The sequence below is a fragment of the Petaurus breviceps genome, unplaced genomic scaffold (assembly GCF_028583685.1).
Source record: "Petaurus breviceps papuanus isolate PSGF00001 unplaced genomic scaffold, PetGlider_PUasm1.0 118, whole genome shotgun sequence".
Taxonomy (NCBI): domain Eukaryota; kingdom Metazoa; phylum Chordata; class Mammalia; order Diprotodontia; family Petauridae; genus Petaurus; species Petaurus breviceps.
Window position 1 is genome coordinate 9,934,141 of NW_027185616.1, and position 5,760 is coordinate 9,939,900.

Genomic DNA, 5,760 nt, shown 5'->3' on the forward strand with positions numbered 1-5,760 from the left:
TGCCCCACAGAAGCAGAAACTCCTTCCCTGCAGGTCTGACTCTTCTTAGAATACGGATGGGGTCCTGGAGAGGAATAGTGTCAAACCAGAAGAACTCTCACCTAAATGCCAGCATCATTAAGAGGAGGGAAAAGTGTGTGTGTGTGGGGGGGGGGGAGGGCTTCATCAGCAGGGAGTGAAGTACATAGCTGGTATTACTGTTTTCAGTGTTTATTTTTTACTTCCCCCCACCAAAAAAATAAGGAAACTGAGCAAAGGGCAGCTAGTTGGCACAGCAGATAGTGTCCTGGGCATGGAGTCAGGAAGACCTGAGTTCAAATGTGATCTCAGATACTTATTAGCTATTTGAGTCTAGAAAGTCTCTTAACCTCTGTCTGCCTCAGTTTTCTCCTCTGTGAAATGGGGATAATAATAAGACCTACCTCCCAGGGTTCTTGTGAGGACCAAAAAGTACTTAGCACAGGGCCTGGCACATAGTAGGTGCCAAATAAATGCTCATTCTCTTTCCATTCTCCTTCCCCAAGTCCCTATGAGTACTGGACTTGGAATCAATGGATACAGAAGACCTGATGTCTGGGCTCCTGTACAAATTCAAGTCATTCACTATTTCATTTAACAAGCATTTATTAAGCATCAATTCTGTGCTAGGAATTTAGAATGCAAATATTAAAAAAAGTCTTTTTTTCTTAAAGAACTTATATTGTGGGGAAAACAATATGTACAAAAATAAATAAAAATATGTGTGTGTATATATGCATATAAAATATAAAAATATATAATATAAGGTAATTTGGGGGAATGGAGGCTCCAGAAAGACCATCTGTCTGAGATAATGCTTGAGCTGAGCTTGGAAGTTAGGGACTCCACGAGGTACTGCAGCAGTGAAGAATGATGGCATTCCTGGCAGGGGGCAATAGCCTGTAAAGACAAGGAGATGGGGAAACCATTCATGAAAAGCAGTAGAGAGGCCAATTAGGTTGGAAGGCAGAGCGCATAACCTGAGAAATTTGTAAAAAGCCTAGAAAGGTAGGTTTGGAACCCAATGGTAAAGGGCACTCATTATCAAACAGAGGCATCTGCATTTTATCCAGCTCACTTTATTTTTCCGGGCCTTGATTTTCTCATTTGTAAAATGAAGGGACTAGACCACTAGATGATCATTCTGTGATTAGGGAGATGCGCAACCAGAACTTGGAACTCCTGGACCTGGAGTTAGACAATAAGAGCTTCTCAAAATTTTTGTAATTCTCAACACCTGTCAGTAAAAAAAGAAAAAAATCTGAGTGCTCACCTCCACTATGTGTCTATTTTTTGTTGCACAGTCATTTTAATCGTGTCTGACTCTTTGTGACCCGATTTAGGGCTTTCTTGCTAAAGAGACTGGAATAGTTTGCATTTCCTCCTCCAACTCATTTTACAGATGAGGAAACTGAGGCAAACAAGTGACTTGCCCAGGGTCACACAGCTAGTAAGTGTCTGAGGTCAGATTTTAACTCAGGAAGATAAGTCTTCCTGCTTCCAGTTCTGGCACTCTATCCACTCTGCTGTCTAGCTACCCCGTGTGTACATGTACTTATTAATAAATTATGTAGGGGCGGCTAGGTGGTGCATTGAATAGAGCACCGACCCTGGAGTCAGGAGGATCTGAGTTCAAATCCAGCCTCAGACACTTAACACTTACTAGCCATGTGACCTTGGGCAAGTCACTTAACCCCAATTGTCCTGCCTTCCCCCCTCCCCAAAAGAAGCGCAAAAAAAAGTATGTATACTACTGTATTAATGATTATGTTCAGTATGAAATTTTTGCAAAAGTGGAAATTAAGAATTGTTGAGGTAAAGTTGGGCATTTAATCCTAGAGTCAATATGGAGCCACTGGAGTTCATTGAGTTGGGGTGGGTAACATGGTCAGAGCAACACTATAAAAAAGAATTGGCAGATGTGTGGAGGGTGCTTAGGAAAAAAGAAGGGACTTGAAGGAGGAAAGAGATAATTTAAAAAGCTATTGCAATAGTCCAAGTGAGAGGTGCTAAGGGCTGTGCGAAGGGCACAAATTCTGGAGATATTGTGGAAGTAGAGAGAGGACCCACTCAATGCAGAGCTTCCCAAAACTCTTTAAAGGTTAAAACCACGCCTAGACTTTTGGGACACCCTGTATGTGGAATGAGAGTGAAGTTAACATTGAAGTCAGTGAGGCTGGGTGACTGAACAAATCGTGGTACCCTCAGCAAAGATAGGGGAGTCAGGAAGAGGATTTGGAAGGAAAGAAAATATAATGAGCTTTAGGGTAAAGAACAACCCAGGGTGTGACTCACGGCCCCACCCAAAAGGGAGGAAGGGAAGGCAGAGTTCTCACTCACACATAGGTCACTGCCCCAAACAGCAGACTTGTGCCTCTGAGGGCTTTCGGGAAAGGCCTTGAGGGGATCTGAGGGGCAGGACGTGGGCGTGCTGGGGGTGGGGAGGAATTCTCTAGGGCACCCATTATCTGCAGCTTCGGGGATCCCTGAAACAGTCATGTTATGATTCCCCCAAGGGACCGGCCCATAGGCTCCAAAGTGGGGCATTGGGAGCTTTGAGGAGAGGGACTGGAAGAGTGTTGGCAGATAAGGATAGGAATAGTTGAATATAGCAGACAAGACCCAATATTGGCTTTTATGGGGAAGGTGGGAAACAAGCCATCTTCCTATCCTCTGAGAGCTTCATCGCACATACAGTCAATTAGCAAGTATTTATTTAGACCCCATTATGTGCTAGGCACTGTACTAAGACTGGGGATATGCTATAAAGGATAAAAGCATGCAGACTTGCAAGGAGATTGCATCCTAGGAGAGAGACTATGCATGCATGCATGTGTCTATGTGTATATGCCTGCATGCACAAATGCACAGTGTATCTATGAGTGTACACAGATGTGTATACGTATGTGTGCGTCATGCATATAGAGAGTAAAATAAATGAATGCAAATATATACAGCAGAGTTAAATACAACATTGTTTGGAAAGGAGGGCGATTGGAAAGTGGCCAAGAGGGACTTTGCATAGAAGACAGTACTTGAGCTATGTATGTCTTAGGAAGAGACTTAATCTGTAAGTCATGGTGAAAAGCTAGTGCAGCCAGAGATGGACCGCAGTATGTGAGGAAAATAAGAGGTCACTTGGGCAGCATGGAAGAGGTGGGAGGGAGAGGGATTTCCAGAGGAGTCTGGAAAGCTAAGACTGGGGGTGGGGTTTGTAGGGTTAAAAGCTAAATCAAAGAGTCTAGGTTTTATCCTAGAGCAGGGGAACCACAGGGTCAGATCTGTGATTCAAGGGGGTCAGGCTTCGAGCCCCAACTTTGGAGACCATGGTCTAGACAAACTTCTCCCCTAAGCTGTCTCTGAGCGAGGAGGAACTGTTTGATCAGAGGAGAAATAATCAGACCTCAAAGGCAAAGAGACAATTAGCAAACAGACTTGGATCTGGGTTAGAGTACCTAGGAGCAATCAAGGGTTTGCAAATCCTGCTTGGGGGAAGAGAAAGGGGGAGGGGACGGGAACCAGATTGTTCCCTTTGGCTAGGATAACTGGCTCCATTTTTTAAAGAATAAAGGAGGTGGGGTAGGGGAAAGTGTGTGGGCAATTACCACTGCTCCAATGACCTACCCCTGGGAACAGTATAGTGGCCTGGGGCTCCCTCCCACACTGGCTTTAACATTAGGAAATCTCCCACCCACCAAGGTATCTTAACCTCTTCCATCGCACCCCTGCGCCCCCAGGAATTCTCTGGCCATGGGGAGTGAGCCAGCTCAGCCTTCTAGCTGGATAGGAGCCCTGGACCCCTTAACCATCCTGCTGCAAAGGAAAGAGCTTGATTTACAATCAGAGGGCCAGACTTGGTAATTCCAGCTCTGCTGACCCGTGAGGGTTTGGGCAAGTCACTTAATCCTTCATTGCTTCAGTTTCCTCATCGGTAAATGAGGTGTTTCTACTAGAATGACCTCTAAAAAAGTCTTTGAACTTACAACTCTGCTTAAAAGCCCTCAAAAAGGCAGTCATCCCTAGTCAACGAACTTTCGATGGAAATGCTGACGTGCCTTTAAAAAAGGAGGACTGCATACTTAAAAGACTTAGGGGCCAAGTTTTGTTTGCTACTAGAACAGACTTGGAAAAAAAAAAACTACTCACCCCCTGCATCTGCCCTTCCCCCTTCCGTTTCCTCACTCAGCCCCAGATGCCACGTTTGAGCCCTTGACATGTTCAGTCTGGCCTTGCCTGCACCCACGTGTTCCTTCCCTGCACTTGCCTGTCTCATCCGCATGTGCCATATGTGCTGGGATGGCATGGCTGGGGGGCAGGAATCTTAGGAAACAGGATTATTCAAGAGCTGGAATGGGTTTGTGAGAGCTTTGTTACTCAGAAAACCTGGCAAAGATTTTAGACTTGGAAGGGAACATAGGATCATAGATTTGGAGCATGGAAAAGGAGTTTAGTCCAATCCCCTCATTTTACAGATGAGAAACCTGTGGGCCAGAAAGGTGGAAATGACTTGCCCAATGTAATGCATCTAGCAAGTGGTAGAGTGGGCTACTTATTCCATTGTACCATGCATTGTACCATATAGTCCAACTCTCTCCTCATTTTACAATTAGGGAAACTGAGACCCAGAGAGACAAATAACAACCATCATCAGACCTAACATTTAAGTGCTTTACAAATAGTAACTTATTTGAACCTCACAATAGTCTGGTAGGTAGGTGTTATTATCTCCATTTTACAGTTCAGAAAACTAAGGCAGATGGGTAAGTGACCAGCCCAGGGTAATACTGCTAGAAAGTGTCTGAAGAAGGATTTGAATTGGGGTCTTGCTGACCTCGAGTCCAAAGACACACAAATAAGGATGGAAACTGGGATTCAAAACAAGCACTCTGGCTGCAAATTCTGGGCTCTTCCAATTACATTATACTGTCTACATTGGCATGTATTGATCATGCCAGGGCAAGGCAGTAAATCGTGTTGTTGTTGTTTGGTGGTTTCAGGTGTATCTGTCTTTTTGTGACCCCATTTGGGCTTTTCTTGGCAGAGATCCTGGAGTGGTTTGCCATTTCCTTCTCCAGCTCATTTTACAGATGAGGAAACTGAAGCAAACAGGGTTACGTGACTTACCTGGGTTCACCCAGCTAAGTGTCTGAGGCTAGATTTGAACTCAGGTCTTCTAGACTGCAGGTCTGGTGCACTGTCCACCATGGCACCTAGCTGCCCTTAGTAAATCATATTAACTAGTATGATGAGGAAATAATAATATCAAGAGATTCGTAGTTGTTTTTATTAACGGAAACTCCCTCCATTGACACAGATCATGGCCTTTCCAGACTGTCATGAGTGACTATGGCCGAAAAGATTGTCACCTGGTCCTCAAGCTTCTGGTGCTAAGCCTCTCTGCTCTTAGCTGGATTTATCCTCATTGGGTTCATTCTGGCCTAGCTCCTAAATGCCCAGAGTTGTCCAGGCACCAAGACCAGGCGTCAGAGAAGGGTTATCAGCAGAAGGAAGTAACAATAGCTTTCATCATCTCCCCCCCAACGTGCACTCATCCCTCCTGCCACCCCCATCATGTTTTAAGGTTTACAAAGCACATTCCATCATAATATTTCTATGAGGCAGAGAGTTAACAAGTATTTTGTGTGGTGCATTGTTAGAAAGAATAGTAAACACCAGTCTTTGCCCTCAAGGTGCTCCCAATCTAATGGCAGAGACAGCTTGGAAACAGGTAGATACGACATA

The 5,760-nt window shown here is 44.6% G+C and overlaps 1 long non-coding RNA gene across 1 annotated transcript; it reads right to left on the reverse strand.

Moving 5' to 3' along the window:
• Nucleotides 1–606: 606 nt before the first annotated feature.
• Nucleotides 607–4,329, reverse strand: LOC138159707 (uncharacterized). Its single transcript, XR_011167953.1, has 2 exons — nt 4,165–4,329; nt 607–918 (listed from the first exon to the last, which is right to left on the reverse strand). It is a non-coding gene; the product is annotated as an uncharacterized lncRNA (long non-coding RNA).
• Nucleotides 4,330–5,760: the final 1,431 nt, after the last annotated feature.